The sequence below is a fragment of the Tenrec ecaudatus genome, chromosome X (genome assembly GCF_050624435.1).
Source record: "Tenrec ecaudatus isolate mTenEca1 chromosome X, mTenEca1.hap1, whole genome shotgun sequence".
NCBI classification, from domain to species: Eukaryota; Metazoa; Chordata; class Mammalia; order Afrosoricida; family Tenrecidae; genus Tenrec; species Tenrec ecaudatus.
Genome location: NC_134548.1, coordinates 65,008,824 through 65,030,175, shown reverse-complemented (window position 1 = coordinate 65,030,175; position 21,352 = coordinate 65,008,824).

Below are 21,352 nucleotides of genomic sequence, written 5' to 3'. Positions count from 1 at the left end.
CTACATAGTCCAAGTGCCCGTTCATAAACCTACATAGTCCAAGTGCCCGTTCGTTAACCTACATAGCCCAATGCCCGCTAGGGAACATACATAGTCCAAGTGCCCACTAGGTAACCTAGACAGTCCAATTGCCCGCTAGTTAACCTAGACAGTCCAAGTACCCGATAGGGAACCTACATAGTCTAAGTGCGCGCTAGGGAACCTACGTAGTCCAAGTGCTCGCTAGGCAACCTACAAAGTCCAAGTGCCCGTTAGTTAACCTAGATAGTCAAAGTGCCTGCTAGGTAACCTAAATAGTCCAAGTGCCCGTAGGGAACCTCCATAGTCCAAGTGCCCGCTAGGTAACCTAGATAGTCCAATTGCCCGTTAGATAACCTAGATAGTTGAAGTGTCCGCTAGTTAACCTACATAGTTCAAGTGCCCACTAGGTAACCTAGATAGTCCAAATGTCCGCTAGGTAACCTAGACAGTCCAAGTGCCCGCTAGGTTACCTACATAGTCCAAGTGCACGTTCGTTAACCTAGATAGTCCAAGTGCCCGCTGGTAACCTACATAGTCCAAGAGCCCGCTAGGTAACCTTGATAGTCCAAGTGCCTTCTAGTTAACCTACGTAGTCCAAGTGCCCGCTAGATAACCTACATAGTCCAAGTGCCCACTAGGTAACCTAAATAATCCAAATGCCCGCTAGGGAAACTACATAGTCCAAGTGCCCGTTAGTTAACCTAGATAGTCCAAGTGCCCGCTAGTAAACCTAGATAGTCCAAGGGCCTGCTACTTAACCTAGATAGTCCAAGTGCCCGCTAGTTAACCTAAATCGTCCAAGTGTCCGCTAGGTAACCTAGATAGTCCAATTGCCTGATAAGTAACCTACATAGTCCAAGTGTCCGTTCGTTAACCTAGATAGTCCAAGTGCCCATTGGGTAACCTACATAGTCCAAGTGCCCGCTTGGTAACCTGGATAGTCCAAGTGCCCGCTAGTTAACCTACATAGTCCAAGTGTCTTCTAGGGAGCCTACATAGTCCACGTGACCGCTAGGGAACCTACATAGTCCAAGTGCCCGTTAGGGAAACTACATAGTCCAAGTGCCCGCTAGGTAACCTACAGAGTCCAAATGCCAGCAAGGAAACCTACATAGCCTAAATGCCCGCTAGGCAACCTACATAATCCAAGTGCCCGCTCTGGAACATACAAAGTCCAAGTGCCCGTTAGCTAACCTAGATAGTCCAAGGGCCCGATAGTTGACCTACATTGTCCAAGTGCCAGCTAGGTAACCTAGATAGTACAAGTGCCCGCTAGGGAACCTAGATAATCCAAGTGCCTGTTAGCTAACCTAGATAGTCCAAGTGGCGGCTAGGTAACCTACATAGTCCAAGTGCCCGTTCGTTAACCTAGATAATCCAAGTGCCCGCTAGGTAACCTAGACTGTCCAAGTGACCGCTAGGTTACCTACATAGTCCAAGTGCCCGCTAGTTAACCTGCATAGTCCAAGTGCCCGCTAGGTAACGTAGATAGCCCAAGTGCCCGCTAGGGAAGGTACATAGTCCAAGTGCCCTTAGGTAACCTAGATAGTCCAAGTGCCCACTAGTTAACCTACATAGTCCAAGTGCCTGCTAGGTAAACTACATAGTCCAAGTGCCCGTTCATAAACCTACATAGTCCAAGTGCCCGTTCGTTAACCTACATAGCCCAATGCCCGCTAGGGAACATACATAGTCCAAGTGCCCACTAGGTAACCTAGACAGTCCAATTGCCCGCTAGTTAACCTAGACAGTCCAAGTACCCGATAGGGAACCTACATAGTCTAAGTGAGCGCTAGGGAACCTACGTAGTCCAAGTGCTCGCTAGGCAACCTACAAAGTCCAAGTGCCCGTTAGTTAACCTAGATAGTCAAAGTGCCTGCTAGGTAACCTAAATAGTCCAAGTGCCCGTAGGGAACCTCCATAGTCCAAGTGCCCGCTAGGTAACCTAGATAGTCCAATTGCCCGTTAGATAACCTAGATAGTTGAAGTGTCCGCTAGTTAACCTACATAGTTCAAGTGCCCACTAGGTAACCTAGATAGTCCAAATGTCCGCTAGGTAACCTAGACAGTCCAAGTGCCCGCTAGGTTACCTACATAGTCCAAGTGCACGTTCGTTAACCTAGATAGTCCAAGTGCCCGCTGGTAACCTACATAGTCCAAGAGCCCGCTAGGTAACCTTGATAGTCCAAGTGCCTTCTAGTTAACCTACGTAGTCCAAGTGCCCGCTAGATAACCTACATAGTCCAAGTGCCCACTAGGTAACCTAAATTATCCAAATGCCCGCTAGGGAAACTACATAGTCCAAGTGCCCGTTAGTTAACCTAGATAGTCCAAGTGCCCGCTAGTAAACCTAGATAGTCCAAGGGCCTGCTACTTAACCTAGATAGTCCAAGTGCCCGCTAGTTAACCTAAATCGTCCAAGTGTCCGCTAGGTAACCTAGATAGTCCAATTGCCTGATAAGTAACCTACATAGTCCAAGTGTCCGTTCGTTAACCTAGATAGTCCAAGTGCCCATTGGGTAACCTACATAGTCCAAGTGCCCGCTTGGTAACCTGGATAGTCCAAGTGCCCGCTAGTTAACCTACATAGTCCAAGTGTCTTCTAGGGAGCCTACATAGTCCACGTGACCGCTAGGGAACCTACATAGTCCAAGTGCCCGTTAGGGAAACTACATAGTCCAAGTGCCCGCTAGGTAACCTACAGAGTCCAAATGCCAGCAAGGAAACCTACATAGCCTAAATGCCCGCTAGGCAACCTACATAATCCAAGTGCCCGCTCTGGAACATACAAAGTCCAAGTGCCCGTTAGCTAACCTAGATAGTCCAAGGGCCCGATAGTTGACCTACATTGTCCAAGTGCCAGCTAGGTAACCTAGATAGTACAAGTGCCCGCTAGGGAACCTAGATAATCCAAGTGCCTGTTAGCTAACCTAGATAGTCCAAGTGGCGGCTAGGTAACCTACATAGTCCAAGTGCCCGTTCGTTAACCTAGATAATCCAAGTGCCCGCTAGGTAACCTAGACTGTCCAAGTGACCGCTAGGTTACCTACATAGTCCAAGTGCCCGCTAGTTAACCTACATAGTCCAAGTGCCCGCTAGGTAACCTAGATAGTCCAAGTGCCCGCTAGGGAACGTACATAGTTCAAGTGCCCTTAGGTAACCTAGATAGTCCAAGTGCCCACTAGTTAACCTACATAGTCCAAGTGCCTGCTAGGTAAACTACATAGTCCAAGTGCCCGTTCATAAACCTACATAGTCCAAGTGCCCGTTCGTTAACCTACATAGCCCAATGCCCGCTAGGGAACATACATAGTCAAAGTGCCCACTAGGTAACCTAGACAGTCCAATTGCCCGCTAGTTAACCTAGACAGTCCAAGTACCCGATAGGGAACCTACATAGTCTAAGTGCGCGCTAGGGAACCTACGTAGTCCAAGTGCTCGCTAGGCAACCTACAAAGTCCAAGTGCCCGTTAGTTAACCTAGATAGTCAAAGTGCCTGCTAGGTAACCTAAATAGTCCAAGTGCCCGTAGGGAACCTCCATAGTCCAAGTGCCCGCTAGGTAACCTAGATAGTCCAATTGCCCGTTAGATAACCTAGATAGTCGAAGTGTCCGCTAGTTAACCTACATAGTTCAAGTGCCCACTAGGTAACCTAGATAGTCCAAATGTCCGCTAGGTAACCTAGACAGTCCAAGTGCCCGCTAGGTTACCTACATAGTCCAAGTGCACGTTCGTTAACCTAGATAGTCCAAGTGCCCGCTGGTAACCTACATAGTCCAAGAGCCCGCTAGGTAACCTTGATAGTCCAAGTGCCTTCTAGTTAACCTACGTAGTCCAAGTGCCCGCTAGATAACCTACATAGTCCAAGTGCCCACTAGGTAACCTAAATAATCCAAATGCCCGCTAGGGAAACTACATAGTCCAAGTGCCCGTTAGTTAACCTAGATAGTCCAAGTGCCCGCTAGTAAACCTAGATAGTCCAAGGGCCTGCTACTTAACCTAGATAGTCCAAGTGCCCGCTAGTTAACCTAAATCGTCCAAGTGTCCGCTAGGTAACCTAGATAGTCCAATTGCCTGATAAGTAACCTACATAGTCCAAGTGTCCGTTCGTTAACCTAGATAGTCCAAGTGCCCATTGGGTAACCTACATAGTCCAAGTGCCCGCTTGGTAACCTGGATAGTCCAAGTGCCCGCTAGTTAACCTACATAGTCCAAGTGTCTTCTAGGGAGCCTACATAGTCCACGTGACCGCTAGGGAACCTACATAGTCCAAGTGCCCGTTAGGGAAACTACATAGTCCAAGTGCCCGCTAGGTAACCTACAGAGTCCAAATGCCAGCAAGGAAACCTACATAGCCTAAATGCCCGCTAGGCAACCTACATAATCCAAGTGCCCGCTCTGGAACATACAAAGTCCAAGTGCCCGTTAGCTAACCTAGATAGTCCAAGGGCCCGATAGTTGACCTACATTGTCCAAGTGCCAGCTAGGTAACCTAGATAGTACAAGTGCCCGCTAGGGAACCTAGATAATCCAAGTGCCTGTTAGCTAACCTAGATAGTCCAAGTGGCGGCTAGGTAACCTACATAGTCCAAGTGCCCGTTCGTTAACCTAAATAATTCAAGTGCCCGCAAGGTAACCTAGACAGTCCAAGTGCCCGCTAGGTAACCTACATAGTCCAAATGCCCGCTAGTTAACCTACATAGTCCAAGTGCCCTTTAGGTAACCTAGATAGTCCAAGTGCCCGCTATTTAACCTACATAGTCCAAGTGCCCGCTAGGTAACCTAGATAGTGAAAGTGCCCGTTAGGTAACCTAGATAGTCCAAGTGCCTGCTAGGTAACCTACATTGTCCACGTTCCCGCTAGGTAACCTAGATAGTCCAAGTGCCCGTTACCTAACCTAGATAGTCCAAGTGCCCGCAAGGCTACATACATAGTCCAAGTGCCCGTTCGTTAACCTAGAAGTCCAAGTGCCCGCTATGTAACCTAGACAGTGCAAGTGCCCATTCGTTAACCTAGATTGTCCAAGTGCCCGCTAGGGAACCTATATACTCCAAGTGCTATCTAGGTAACCTAGATAGTCCAAGGGCCCACTAGTTAACCTACATAGTCCAAGGGCTCAATTGTTAACTTTGATAATCCAAGTGCCCATTAGTAAACCTAGATCGTCCAAGTGCCCCCTAGTTAACCTAGATCGTCCAAGTGTCCTCTAGTTAACCTACATAGTCAAGTGCCCGCTAGGTAACCTACATAGTGCAAGTGTCTGCTAGGTAACCTACAAAGTCCAAGTGCCGCTAGTTAACGTAGATAGTCCAAGTGCCCGCTAGGGAAGGTACATAGTCCAAGTGCCCCCTAGGTAACCTAGAGAGTGCAAGTGCCCGCTAGTTAACCTACATAGTCCAAGTGCCTGATATGTAACCTAGATAGTCAAAGTGCCCGCTAGGTAACCTACATAGTCCAAGTGCCTGCTAGGTAACCTACACAGTGCAAGTGTCCGCTAGTTAACCTAGATCGTCCAATTGTCTGCTAGTTAACCTACATAGTCCAAGTGCCCGCTAGGTAACCTAAATAGTCCAAGTGCCCGTTCGGTAACCTAGATAGTCCAAGTGCCCTTTAGGGAACCTAGATAGTCCAAGTGCCCGCTAGGGAACCTACGTAGTCCAATTGCCCGCTCTGGAACATACATTGTCCAAGTGCCCGCTAGTTAACCTAGATAGTCCAAGTGCCCGCTAGGTAACCTACATAGTCCAAGTGCCCTCTAGGTAACCTATATAGTCCAAATGTCCGCTAGGGAACCTACATAGTCCAAGCGCGCGCTAGTTAACCTAGATAGTCCAAGTGCCCGCTAGTTAACCAGGATCATCAAAGTGCCCTCTAGTTAACTTACATAGTCCAAAGGCCTGCTAGTTAACCTAGATAGTCCAAGTGCCCGCTAGTTAACCTACATAGTCCAAGTTCCCGCTAGGTAACCTAGACAGTCCAAGTGACCACTAGGTTACCTACATAGTCCAAGTGCCCGTTCGTTAACCTACATAGTCCAAGTGCCCGCTAGGTAACGTAGATAGCCCAAGTGCCCGCTAGGGAAGGTACATAGTCCAAGTGCCCGTAGGTAACCTAGATAGTCCAAGTGCCCGCTAATTAACCTACATAATCCAAGTACCTGCTAGGTAAACTACATAATCCAAGTGCACGTTCATTAACCTACATAGTCCAAGTGCCCGCTAGGTAACGTAGATAGCCCAAGTGCCCGCTAGGGAACGTACATAGTCCAAGTGCCCACTAGGTAACCTAGACAGTCCAATTGCCTGCTAGTTTACCTAGACAGTCCAAGTATCCGATAGGGAACCTACATAGTCCAATTGCCCGCTAGGGAACCTACATAGTCCAAGTGCTCGCTAGGCAACCTACATAGTCCAAGTGCCCGTTAGTTAACCTAGATAGTCAAAGTGCCTGCTAGGTAACCTAAATAGTCCAAGTGCCCGCTAGGGAAGGTACATAGTCCAAGTGCCCGTAGGTAACCTAGATAGTCCAAGTGCCCGCTAATTAACCTACATAGTCCAAGTACCTGCTAGGTAAACTACATAATCCAAGTGCCCGTTCATTAACCTACATAGTCCAAGTGCCCGTTCGTTAACCTACATAGTCCAAGTGCCCGCTAGGTAACGTAGATAGCCCAAGTGCCCGCTAGGGAACGTACATACTCCAAGTGCCCACTAGGTAACCTAGACAGTCCAATTGCCTGCTAGTTAACCTAGACAGTCCAAGTATCCGATAGGGAACCTACATAGTCCAATTGCCCGCTAGGGAACCTACATAGTCCAAGTGCTCGCTAGGCAACCTACATCGTCCAAGTGCCCGCTAGTTAACCTAGATTGTCCAAGTGCCCGCTAGTTAACCTAGATTGTCCAAGTGCCCGCTAGGGATCCTTCGTAATCCAAGTGCCTTCTAGGTAACCTAGATAGTCCAAGTGCTCGCTAGTTAACCTAGATAGTCCTAGTGCCCGTTAGTTAACCTAGATAGTCCAATTGCCCACTAGGGGACGTACATAGTCCATGTGCCTGCTAGGAAACTTAGATAGTCCAAGTGCCCGCTATTTAACCTACATAGTCAAATTTCCCGCTAGTTAACCTAAGTAGTACCAATGTCTGATAGGGATCCTACATAGTCCAAGTGCCCGCTAGGTTACCTAGACAGTCCTAGTGCCCCCTACTTAACCTACATAGTCCAAGTGCCCGATTGGGAACCTACATAATCCAAGTGCCCGATAGGGAACTTACATAATCCAAGTGCCCGCTAGGGAACCTACACAGTCCATGTGCCCGCTAGGCAACCTACATAGTCCAAGTGCCCTTTAGTTAACCTAGATAGTCAAAGTGCCTGCTAGTTAACCTAGATAGTCCAAGTGCCCGCTAGGTAACCTACATAGTCCAAGTTCCCGCTTGGTAAACTTAATAGTCCAAATGCCCGCTAGGGAAACTACATAGTCCAAGTGCCCGCTAGTTAACCTAGATACTCCAAGTGCCTGCTAGTAAACCTACATAATCCATGGGCCAGCTAGTTAACCTACATAGTGCAAGGGCCCGCTAGTTAACCTAGATCGTGCAAGTGTCCGCTAGTTAACCTACATAGTCCACGTGTCCGCTAGGTAACCTAGATAGTCCAAGTGCCCGCTAGGGATCCTTCATAATCCAAGTGCCTGCTAGGTAACCTAGATAGTCCAAGTGCCCGATAGTTAACCTAGATAGTCCAAGTGCCCATTGGGTAATCTACATAGTCCAAGTGCCCGCCTGGTAACCTGGATAGTCCAAGTGCCCGCTAGTTAACCTACATAGTCCAAGTGTCTTCTAGGGAGCCTACATAGTCCACGTGACCGCTAGGGAACCTACATAGTCCAAGTGCCCGTTAGGGAAACTACATATTCCAAGTGCCCGCTAGGTAACCTACAGAGAACAAATGCCCGCAAGGAAACCTACATAGTCTAAATGCCCGCTAGGCAACCTACATAATCCAAGTGCCCGCTCTGGAACATACAAAGTCCAAGTGCCCGTTAGCTAACCTAGATAGTCCAAGGGCCCGATAGTTGACCTACATAGTCCAAGTGCCAGCTAGGTAACCTAGATAATACAAGTGCCCGCTAGGGAACCTAGATAATCCAAGTGCCTGTTAGCTAACCTAGATAGTCCAAGTGGCGGCTAGGTAACCTACATAGTCCAAGTGCCCGTTCGTTAACCTAGATAATCCAAGTGCCCGCTAGGTAACCTAGACAGTCCAAGTGACCGCTAGGTTACCTACATAGTCCAAGAGCCCGCTAGTTAACCTACATAGTCCAAGTGCCCGCTAGGTAACGTAGATAGACCAAGTGCCCGCTAGGGGACGTACATAGTTCAAGTGCCCTTAGGTAACCTAGATAGTCCAAGTGCCCACTAGTTAAACTACATAGTCCAAGTGCCTGCTAGGTAAACTACATAATTCAAGTGTCCGTTCATTAACCTACATACTCCAAGTGCCTGTTCGTTAACCTACATAGCCCAATGCCCGCTAGGGAACATACATAGTCCTAGTGCCCACTAGGTAACCTAGACAGTCCAATTGCCCGCTAGTTAACCTAGACAGTCCAAGTACCCGATAGGGAACCTACATAGTCTAAGTGCCCGCTAGGGAACCTACGTAGTCCAAGTGCTCGCTAGGCAACCTACATAGTCCAAGTGCCCGTTAGTTAACCTAGATAGTCAAAGTGCCTGCTAGGTAACCTAAATAGTCCAAGTGCCCGCTAGGGAACCTCCATAGTCCAAGTGCCCGCTAGGTAACCTAGATAGTCCAATTGCCCGTTAGATAACCTAGATAGTCGAAGTGTCCGCTAGTTAACCTACATTGTCAAAGTGCCCGCTAGTTAACCTAGATAGTCCAAGTGCCCGCTAGGTAACCCACATAGTGCAAGTGTCCGCTAGTTAACCTAGATCGTCCAATTGTCCGCTAGTTAACCTACATAGTCCAAGTGCCCGCTAGGTAACCTAGATAGTGCAAGTGCCAGTTCGATAACCTAGATAGTCCAAGTGCCCTTTACGGAACCTAGATAGTCCAAGTGCCCGCTAGGGAACCTACATAGTCGAATTGCTCGCTCTGGAACATACATAGTCCAGGTTCCCGTTAGTAAACCTAGATAATCCAAGTGCCCGCTAGTTAACCTTGATAGTCCAAGTGCCCGCTAGGTAACCTACATAGTCCAAGTGCCCGCAAGGTAACCTATATAGTCCAAATGCCCGCTAGGGAACCTACATAGTCCAAGCGCGCGCTAGTTAACCTAGATAGTCCAAGTGCCCGCTAGTTAACTTAGATAGTCCAAGTGCCCGGTAGTTAACCAGAATCATCAAAGTGCCCTCTAGTTAACTTACATAGTCCAAAGGCCTGCTAGTTAACCTACATAGACCAAGGGCCCGCTAGTTAACCTAGATAGTCCAAGTGCCCGCTAGTTAATCTACATAGTCCAAGTTCCCGCTAGGTAACCTAGACTGTCCAAGTGACCACTAGGTTACCAACATAGTCCAAGTGCCCATTCGTTAACCTACATAGTCCAAGTACCCGCTAGGTAACGTAGATAGCCCAAGTGCCCGCTAGGGAACGTACATAGTCCCGGTGCCTGCTAGGTAAACTACATAGTCCAAGTGCCCGTTCATTAACCTACATAGTCCAAGTGCCCGTTCGTAAACCTACATAGCCCAAGTGCCCGCTGGGGAACATACATAGTCCAAGTTCCCACTATGTAACCTAGACAGTCTAATTGCCCGCTAGTTAACCTAGACAGTCCAAGTTCCCACTATGTAACCTAGACAGTCTAATTGCCCGCTAGTTAACCTAGACAGTCCAAGTACCCGATAGGGAACCTACATAGTTTAAGTGCCCGCTAGGGAACCTACGTAGTCCAAGTGCTCGCTAGGCAACCTACATAGTCCAAGTGCCCGTTAGTTAACCTAGATAGTCCAAGTGCCCGCTAGTTAACCTAAATCGTCCAAGTGTCTGCTAGGTAACCTAGATAGTCCAAGTGCCTGATAACTAACCTACATAGTCCAAGTGTCCGTTCGTTAACCTAGATACTCCAAGTGCCCATTGGGTAACCTACATAGTCCAAGTGCCCGCTTGGTAACCTGGATAGTCCAAGTGCCCGCTAGTTAACCTACATAGTCCAAGTGCCCGTTCGTTAACCTACATAGTCCAAGTGCCCGCTAGGTAACGTAGATAGCCCAAGTGCCCGCTAGGGATCGTACATAGTCCAAGTGCCTGCTAGGTAAACTACATAGTCCAAGTGCCCGTTCATTAACCTACATAGTCCAAGTGCCCGTTCGTTAACCTACATAGCCCAAGTGCCCGCTAGGGAACATGCATAGTCCAAGTGCCCACTATGTAACCTAGACAGTCTAATTGCCCGCTAGTTAACCTAGACAGTCCAAGTACCCGATAGGGAACCTACATAGTCTAAGTGCCCGCTAGGGAACCTACGTAGTCCAAGTGCTCACGAGGCAACCTACATAGTCCAAGTGCCCGTTAGTTAACCTAGATAGTCAAAAGGCCTGCTAGGTAACCTAAATAGTCCAAGTGCCCGCTAGGGAACCTCCATAGTCCAATCCCCGCTAGGTAACCTAGATAGTCCAATTGCCCGTTAGATAACCTAGATAGTCGAAGTGTCTGCTAGTTAACCTACATTGTCAAAGTGTCCGCTAGTTAACCTAGATCGTCCAATTGTCCGCTAGTTAACCTACATAGTCCAAGTGCCCGCTAGGTAACCTAGATAGTGCAAGTGCCAGTTCGATAACCTAGATAGTCCAAGTGCCCTTTACGGAACCTAGATAGTCCAAGTGCCCGCTAGGGAACCTACATAGTCCAATTGCTCGCTCTGGAACATACATAGTCCAATTTCCCGTTAGTAAACCTAGATAATCCAAGTGCCCGCTAGTTAACCTTGATAGTCCAAGTGCCCGCTAGGTAACCTACATAGTCCAAGTGCCCGCTAGGTAACCTATATAGTCCAAATGCCCGCTAGGGAACCTACATAGTCCAAGCGCGCGCTAGTTAACCTAGATAGTCCAAGTACCCGCTAGTTAACCTAGATAGTCCAAGTGCCCGGTAGTTAACCAGAATCATCAAAGTGCTCTCTAGTTAACTTACATAGTCCAAAGGCCTGCTAGTTAACCTACGTAGACCAAGGGCCCGCTAGTTAACCTATATAGTCCAAGTGCCCGCTAGTTAACCTACATAGTCCAAGTTCCCGCTAGGTAACCTAGACTGTCCAAGTGACCACTAGGTTACCTTCATAGTCCAAGTGCCCGTTCGTTAACCTACATAGTCCAAGTGCCCGCTAGGTAACGTAGATAGCCCAAGTGCCCGCTAGGGAACGTACATAGTCCAAGTGACTGCTAGGTAAACTACATAGTCCAAGTGCCCGTTCATTAACCTACATAGTCCAAGTGCCCGTTCGTTAACCTACATAGCCCAAGTGCCCGCTAGGGAACATGCATAGTCCAAGTGCCCACTATGTAACCTACACAGTCTAATTGCCCGCTAGTTAACCTAGACAGTCCATGTACCCGATAGGGAACCTACATAGTCTAAGTGCCCGCTAGGGAACCTACGTAGTCCAAGTGCTCGCTAGGCAACCTACATAGTCCAAGTGCCCGTTAGTTAACCTAGATAGTCAAAGTGCCTGCTAGGTAACCTAAATAGTCCAAGTGCCCGCTAGGGAACCTCCATAGTCCAAGTCCCCGCTATGTAACCTAGATAGTCCAATTGCCCGTTAGATAACCTAATTAGTCGCAGTGTCCGCTAGTTAACCTACATAGTCCAAGTGCCCACTAGGTAACCTAGATAGTCCAAATGTCCGCTAGGTAACCTAGACAGTCCAAGTGCCTGCTAGGTTACCTACATAGTCGAAGTGCACGTTTGTTAACCTAGATAGTCCAAGTGCCCGCTGGTAACCTACATAGTCCAAGAGCCCGCTAGGTAACCTTGATAGTCCAAGTGCCCGCTAGTTAACCTAAATCGTCCAAGTGTCCGCTAGGTAACCTAGGTAGTCCAAGTGCCTGATAACTAACCTACATAGTCCAAGTGTCCGTTCGTTAACCTAGATAGTCCAAGTGCCCATTGGGTAACCTACATAGTCCAAGTGCCCGCTTGGTAACCTGGATAGTCCAAGTGCCCGCTAGTTAACCTACATAGTCCAATTGTCTTCTAGGGAGCCTACATAGTCCACGTGACCGCTAGGGAACCTACATAGTCCAAGTGCCCTTTAGGGAAACTACATAGTCCAAGTGCCCGCTAGGTAACCTACAGAGTCCAAATGCCCGCAAGGAAACCTACATAGTCTAAATGCCCGCTAGGCAACCTACATAATCCAAGTGCCCGCTCTGGAACATACAAAGTCCAAGTGCCCGTTAGCTAACCTAGATAGTCCAAGGGCCCGATAGTTGACCTACATAGTCCAAGTGCCAGCTAGGTAACCTAGATAGTACAAGTGCCCGCTAGGGAACCTAGATAATCCAAGTGCCTGTTAGCTAACCTAGATAGTCCAAGTGGCGGCTAGGTAACCTACATAGTCCAAGTGCCCGTTCGTTAACCTAGATAATCCAAGTGCCCGCTAGGTAACCTAGACTGTCCAAGTGACCGCTAGGTTACCTACATAGTCCAAGAGCCCGCTAGTTAACCTACATAGTCCAAGTGCCCGCTAGGTAACGTAGATAGCCCAAGTGCCCGCTAGGGGACGTACATAGTTCAAGTGCCCTTAGGTAACCTAGATAGTCCAAGTGCCCACTAGTTAAACTACATAGTCCAAGTGCCTGCTAGGTAAACTACATAATTCAAGTGTCCGTTCATTAACCTGCATACTCCAAGTGCCTGTTCGTTAACCTACATAGCCCAATGCCCGCTAGGGAACATACATAGTCCTAGTGCCCACTAGGTAACCTAGACAGTCCAATTGCCCGCTAGTTAACCTAGACAGTCCAAGTACCCGATAGGGAACCTACATAGTCTAAGTGCCCGCTAAGGAACCTACATAGTCCAAGTGCTCGCTAGGCAACCTACATAGTCCAAGTGCCCGTTAGTTAACCTAGATAGTCAAAGTGCCTGCTAGGTAACCTAAATAGTCCAAGTGCCCGCTAGGGAACCTCCATAGTCCAAGTGCCCGCTAGGTAACCTAGATAGTCCAATTGCCCGTTAGATAACCTAGATAGTCGAAGTGTCTGCTAGTTAACCTACATTGTCAAAGTGCCCGCTAGTTAACCTAGATAGTCCAAGTGCCCGCTAGGTAACCCACATAGTGCAAGTGTCCGCTAGTTAACCTAGATCGTCCAATTGTCCGCTAGTTAACCTACATAGTCCAAGTGCCCGCTGGTAACCTACATAGTAAAAGAGCCCGCTAGGTAACCTTGATAGTCCAAGTGCCCGCTAGTTAACCTAAATCGTCCAAGTGTCCGCTAGGTAACCTAGGTAGTCCAAGTGCCTGATAACTAACCTACATAGTCCAAGTGTCCGTTCGTTAACCTAGATAGTCCAAGTGCCCATTGGGTAACCTACGTAGTCCAAGTGCCCGCTTGGTAACCTGGATAGTCCAAGTGCCCGCTAGTTAACCTACATAGTCCAATTGTCTTCTAGGGAGCCTACATAGTCCACGTGACCGCTAGGGAACCTACATAGTCCAAGTGCCCTTTAGGGAAACTACATAGTCCAAGTGCCCGCTAGGTAACCTACAGAGTCCAAATGCCCGCAAGGAAACCTACATAGTCTAAATGCCCGCTAGGCAACCTACATAATCCAAGTGCCCGCTCTGGAACATACAAAGTCCAAGTGCCCGTTAGCTAACCTAGATAGTCCAAGGGCCCGATAGTTGACCTACATAGTCCAAGTGCCAGCTAGGTAACCTAGATAGTACAAGTGCCCTCTAGGGAACCTAGATAATCCAAGTGCCTGTTAGCTAACCTAGATAGTCCAAGTGGCGGCTAGGTAACCTACATAGTCCAAGTGCCCGTTCGTTAACCTAGATAATCCAAGTGCCCGCTAGGTAACCTAGACTGTCCAAGTGACCGCTAGGTTACCTACATAGTCCAAGAGCCCGCTAGTTAACCTACATAGTCCAAGTGCCCGCTAGGTAACGTAGATAGCCCAAGTGCCCGCTAGGGGACGTACATAGTTCAAGTGCCCTTAGGTAACCTAGATAGTCCAAGTGCCCACTAGTTAAACTACATAGTCCAAGTGCCTGCTAGGTAAACTACATAATTCAAGTGTCCGTTCATTAACCTGCATACTCCAAGTGCCTGTTCGTTAACCTACATAGCCCAATGCCCGCTAGGGAACATACATAGTCCTAGTGCCCACTAGGTAACCTAGACAGTCCAATTGCCCGCTAGTTAACCTAGACAGTCCAAGTACCCGATAGGGAACCTACATAGTCTAAGTGCCCGCTAAGGAACCTACATAGTCCAAGTGCTCGCTAGGCAACCTACATAGTCCAAGTGCCCGTTAGTTAACCTAGATAGTCAAAGTGCCTGCTAGGTAACCTAAATAGTCCAAGTGCCCGCTAGGGAACCTCCATAGTCCAAGTGCCCGCTAGGTAACCTAGATAGTCCAATTGCCCGTTAGATAACCTAGATAGTCGAAGTGTCTGCTAGTTAACCTACATTGTCAAAGTGCCCGCTAGTTAACCTAGATAGTCCAAGTGCCCGCTAGGTAACCCACATAGTGCAAGTGTCCGCTAGTTAACCTAGATCGTCCAATTGTCCGCTAGTTAACCTACATAGTCCAAGTGCCCGCTAGGTAACCTAGATAGTGCAAGTGCCAGTTCGATAACCTAGATAGTCCAAGTGCCCTTTACGGAACCTAGATAGTCCAAGTGCCCGCTAGGGAACCTACATAGTCGAATTGCTCGCTCTGGAACATACATAGTCCAGGTTCCCGTTAGTAAACCTAGATAATCCAAGTGCCCGCTAGTTAACCTTGATAGTCCAAGTGCCCGCTAGGTAACCTACATAGTCCAAGTGCCCGCAAGGTAACCTATATAGTCCAAATGCCCGCTAGGGAACCTACATAGTCCAAGCGCGCGCTAGTTAACCTAGATAGTCCAAGTGCCCGCTAGTTAACCTAGATAGTCCAAGTGCCCGGTAGTTAACCAGAATCATCAAAGTGCCCTCTAGTTAACTTACATAGTCCAAAGGCCTGCTAGTTAACCTACATAGATCAAGGGCCCGCTAGTTAACCTACATAGTCCAAGTGCCCGCTAGTTAACCTACATAGTCCAAGTTCCCGCTAGGTAACCTAGACTGTCCAAGTGACCACTAGGTTACCAACATAGTCCAAGTGCCCATTCGTTAACCTACATAGTCCAAGTACCCGCTAGGTAACGTAGATAGCCCAAGTGCCCGCTAGGGAACGTACATAGTCCTGGTGCCTGCTAGGTAAACTACATAGTCCAAGTGCCCGTTCATTAACCTACATAGTCCAAGTGCCCGTTCGTTAACCTACATAGCCCAAGTGCCCGCTGGGGAACATACATAGTCCAAGTTCCCACTATGTAACCTAGACAGTCTAATTGCCCGCTAGTTAACCTAGACAGTCCAAGTACCCGATAGGGAACCTACATAGTTTAAGTGCCCGCTAGGGAACCTACGTAGTCCAAATGCTCGCTAGGCAACCTACATAGTCCAAGTGCCCGTTAGTTAACCTAGATAGTCCAAGTGCCCGCTAGGGAACCTCCATAGTCCAAGTCCCCGCTAGGTAACCTAGATAGTCCAATTGCCTGATAAGTAACCTACATAGTCCAAGTGTCCGTTCGTTAACCTAGATAGTCCAAGTGCCCATTGGGTAACCTACATAGTCCAAGTGCCCGCTTGGTAACCTGGATAGTCCAAGTGCCCGCTAGTTAACCTACATAGTCCAAGTGTCTTCTAGGGAGCCTACATAGTCCACGTGACCGCTAGGGAACCTACATAGTCCAAGTGCCCGTTAGGGAAACTACATAGTCCAAGTGCCCGCTAGGTAACCTACAGAGTCCAAATGCCAGCAAGGAAACCTACATAGCCTAAATGCCCGCTAGGCAACCTACATAATCCAAGTGCCCGCTCTGGAACATACAAAGTCCAAGTGCCCGTTAGCTAACCTAGATAGTCCAAGGGCCCGATAGTTGACCTACATTGTCCAAGTGCCAGCTAGGTAACCTAGATAGTACAAGTGCCCGCTAGGGAACCTAGATAATCCAAGTGCCTGTTAGCTAACCTAGATAGTCCAAGTGGCGGCTAGGTAACCTACATAGTCCAAGTGCCCGTTCGTTAACCTAGATAATTCAAGTGCCCGCAAGGTAACCTAGACAGTCCAAGTGCCCGCTAGGTAACCTACATAGTCCAAATGCCCGCTAGTTAACCTACATAGTCCAAGTGCCCTTTAGGTAACCTAGATAGTCCAAGTGCCCGCTATTTAACCTAAATAGTCCAAGTGCCCGCTAGGTAACCTAGATAGTGAAAGTGCCCGTTAGGTAACCTAGATAGTCCAAGTGCCTGCTAGGTAACCTACATTGTCCACGTTCCCGCTAGGTAACCTAGATAGTCCAAGTGCCCGTTACCTAACCTAGATAGTGCAAGTGCCCGCAAGGCTACATACATAGTCCAAGTGCCCGTTCGTTAACCTAGAAGTCCAAGTGCCCGCTATGTAACCTAGACAGTGCAAGTGCCCATTCGTTAACCTAGATTGTCCAAGTGCCCGCTAGGGAACCTATATACTCCAAGTGCTATCTAGGTAACCTAGATAGTCCAAGGGCCCACTAGTTAACCTACATAGTCCAAGGGCTCAATTGTTAACTTTGATAATCCAAGTGCCCATTAGTAAACCTAGATCGTCCAAGGGCCCCCTAGTTAACCTAGATCGTCCAAGTGTCCTCTAGTTAACCTACATAGTCAAGTGCCCGCTAGGTAACCTACATAGTGCAAGTGTCTGCTAGGTAACCTACATAGTCCAAGTGCCGCTAGTTAACGTAGATAGTCCAAGTGCCCGCTAGGGAAGGTACATAGTCCAAGTGCCCCCTAGGTAACCTAGAGAGTGCAAGTGCCCGCTAGTTAACCTACATAATCCAAGTGCCTGCTAGGTAACCTAGATAGTCCAAGGGCCTGCTAGTTAACCTACATAGTCCAAGTGCCCGCTAGGTAACCTGCATAGTGCAAGTTCCGCTAGTTAACCTACATAGTCAAAGTGCCCGCTAGGTAACCTAGATAGTCCAAGAGCCTGCTAGGTAACCTACATAGTGCAAGTGTCCGCTAGTTAACCTAGATCGTCCAATTGTCCGCTAGTTAACCTACATAGTCCAAGTGCCCTTTAGGGAACCTAGATTGTCCAAGTGCCCGCTAGGGAACCTACATAGTCCAATTGCCCGCTCTGGAACATACATTGTCCAAGTGCCCGTTAGTTAACCTAGATAATCCAAGTGCCCGCTAGTTAACCTAGATAGTCCTAGTGCCCGCTAGGTAACCTACATAGTCCAAGTGCCCGCTAGGTAACCTATATAGTCCAAATGCCCGCTAGGGAACCTACATAGTCCAAGCGTGCGCTAGTTAACCTAGATAGTCCAAGTGCCCGCTAGTTAACCAGGATCATCAAAGTGCCCTCTAGTTAACTTACATAGTCCAAAGGCCTGCTAATTAACCTAGATAGTCCAAGTGCCCGCTAGTTAACCTACATAGTCCAAGTTCCTGCTAGGTAACCTAGACAGTCCAAGTGACCACTAGGTTACCTACATAGTCCAAGTGCCCGTTCGTTAACCTACATAGTCCAAGTGCCCGCTAGGTAACGTAGATAGCCCAAGTGCCCGTTAGGGAAGGTACATAGTCCAAGTGCCCGTAGGTAACCTAGATAGTCTAAGTGCCCGCTAATTAACCTACATAGTCCAAGTACCTGCTAGGTAAACTACATAATCCAAGTGCCCGTTCGTTAACCTACTTAGTCCAAGTGCCCGTTCGTTAACCTACATAGTCCAAGTGGCCGCTAGGGAACGTAGATAGCCTAAGTGCCCGCTAGGGAATGTACATACTCCAAGTGCCCACTAGGTAACCTAGACAGTCCAATTGCCCGCTAGTTAACCTAGACAGTCCAAGTACCCGATAGGGAACCTACATAGTCCAATTGCCCGCTAGGGAACCTACATAGTCCAAGTGCTCGCTAGGCAACCTACATCGTCCAAGTGCCCGTTAGTTAACCTAGATAGTCAAAGTGCCTGCTAGGTAACCTAAATAGTCCAAGTGCCCGCTAGGGAACCTCCATAGTCCAAGTGCCCGTTAGGTAACCTAGATAGGCCAATTGCCCGTTAGATAACCTAGATAGTCGAAGTGTCCTATAGTTAACCTACATAGTCCAAGTGCCCGGTAGGTAACCTAGACAGTCCAAGTGCCTGCTAGGTTACCTACATAGTCCAAGTGCACGTTCGTTAACCTAGATAGTCCAAGTGCCCGCTGGTAACCTACAGAGTCCAAGGGCCCGCTAGGTAACTTTGATAGTCCAAGTGCCTTCTAGTTAACCTACGTAGTCCAAGTGCCCGCTAGGTAACCTACATAGTCCAAGTGCCCACTAGGTAACCTAAATAATCCAAATGCCCGCTAGGAAAACTACATAGTCCAAGTGCCCATTGGGTAACCTACATAGTCCAAGTGCCTGCCTGGTAACCTGGATAGTCCAAGTGCCCGCTAGTTAACCTACATAGTCCAAGTGACTTCTACGGAGCCTACATAGTCCACGTGACCGCTAGGGAACCTACATAGTCCAAGTACCCGTTAGGGAAACTACATAGTCCAAGTGCCCACTAGGTAACCTACAGAGTCCAAATCCCCGCAAGGAAACCTACATAGTCTAAATGCCCGCTAGGCAACCTACATAATCCAAGTGCCCGCTCTGGAACATACAAAGTCCAAGTGCCCGTTAGCTAACCTAGATAGTCCAAGGGCCCAATAGTTGACCTACATAGTCCAAGTGCCAGCTAGGTAACCTAGATAGTACAAGTGCCCGCTAGGGAACCTAGATAATCCAAGTGCCTGTTAGCTAACCTAGATAGTCCAAGTGGCGGCTAGGTAACATACATAGTCCAAGTGCCCGTTCTTTAACCTAGATAATCCACGTGCCCTCAAGGTAACCTAGACAGTCCAACTGCCCGCTAGGTAACCTACATAGTCCAAATGCCCGCTAGTTAACCTACATAGTCCAAGTGCCCGCTAGGTAACCTAGATAGTGAAAGTGCCCGTTAAGTAACCTAGATAGTCCAAGTACCTGCGAGGTAACCTACATTGTCCACGTTCCCGCTAGGTAACCTAGATAGTCCAAGTGCCCGTTACCTAACCTAGGTAGTCCAAGTGCCCGCTAGGCTACACACATAGTCCAAGTGCCCGTTCGTCAACCTAGAAGTCCAAGTGCCCGCTATGTAACCTAGACAGTCCAAGTGCCCATTCGTTAACCTAGATAGTCCAAGTGCCCGCTAGGGAACCTATATACTCCAAGTGCTATCTAGGTAACCTAGATAGTCCAAGGGCCCACTAGTTAACCTACATAGTCCAAGGGCTCGATTGTTAACTTTGGTAATCCAAGTGCCCGTTAGTAAACCTAGATCGTCCAAGGGCCCCCTAGTTAACCTAGATCGTCCAAGTGTCCTCTAGTTAACCTACATAGTCCAATTGCCCGCTAGGTAACCTACATAGTGCAAGTGTCTGCTAGGTAACCTACATAGTCCAAGTGCCGCTAGTTAACATAGATAGTCCAAGTGCCCGCTAGGGAAGGTACATAGTCCAAGTGCCCCCTAGGTAACCTAGAGAGTGCAAGTGCCCGCTAGTTAACCTACATAGTCCAAGTGCCTGATAGGTAACCTAGATAGTCAAACTGCCCGCTAGGTAACCTAGATAGTCCAAGTGCCTGCTAGGTAACCTACACAGTGCAAGTGTCCGCTAGTTAACCTAGATCGTCCAATTGTCCGCTAGTTAACCTACATAGTCCAAGTGCCCGCTAGGTAACCTAAATAGTCCAAGTGCCCGTTCGGTAACCTAGATAGTCCAAGTGCCCTTTAGGGAACCTAGATAGTCCAAGTGCCCGCTAGGGAACCTACGTAGTCCAATTGCCCGCTCTGGAACATACATTGTCCAAGTGCCCGTTAGTTAACCTAGATAATCCAAGTGCCCGATAGTTAACCTAGATAGTCCAAGTGCCCGCTAGGTAACCTACATAGTCCAAGTGCCCTCTAGGTAACCTATATAGTCCAAATGTCCGCTAGGGAACCTACATAGTCCAAGCGCGCGCTAGTTAACCTAGATAGTCCAAGTGCCCGCTAGTTAACCAGGATCATCAAAGTGCCCTCTAGTTAACTTACATAGTCCAAAGGCCTGCTAGTTAACCTAGATAGTCCAAGTGCCCGCTAGTTAACCTACATAGTCCAAGTTCCCGCTAGGTAACCTAGACAGTCCAAGTGACCACTAGGTTACCTACATAGTCCAAGTGCCCGTTCGTTTACCTACATAGTCCAAGTGCCCGCTAGGTAACGTAGATAGCCCAAGTGCCCGCTAGGGAAGGTACATAGTCCAAGTGCCCGTAGGTAACCTAGATAGTCTAAGTGCCCGCTAATTAACCTACATAGTCCAAGTACCTGCTAGGTAAACTACATAATCCAAGTGCCCGTTCATTAACCTACATAGTCCAAGTGCCCGTTCGTTAACCTACATAGTCCAAGTGCCCGCTAGGTAACGTAGATAGCCCAAGTGCCCGCTAGGGAACGTACATACTCCAAGTGCCCACTAGGTAACCTAGACAGTCCAATTGCCTGCTAGTTAACCTAGACAGTCCAAGTATCCGATAGGGAACCTACATAGTCCAATTGCCCGCTAGGGAACCTACATAGTCCAAGTGCTCGCTAGGCAACCTACATCGTCCAAGTGCCCGTTAGTTAACCTAGATAGTCAAAGTGCCTGCTAGGTAACCTAAATAGTCCAAGTGCCCGCTAGGGAACCTCCATAGTCCAAGTGCCCGCTAGGTAACCTAGATAGTCAAATTGCCCGTTAGATAACCTAGATAGTCGAAGTGTCCTCTAGTTAAGCTACATAGTCCAAGTGCCCGTTCGTTAACCTAGATAGTCCAAATGCCCGAAGGTAACCTAGACAGTCCAAGTGCCCGCTAGGTTACCTACATAGTCCAAGTGCACGTTCGTTAACCTAGATAGTCCAAGTGCCCGCTGGTAACCTACATAGTCCAAGGGCCCGCTAGGTAACCTTGATAGTCCAAGTGCCTTCTAGTTAACCTACGTAGTCCAAGTGCCCGCTAGGTAACCTACATAGTCCAAGT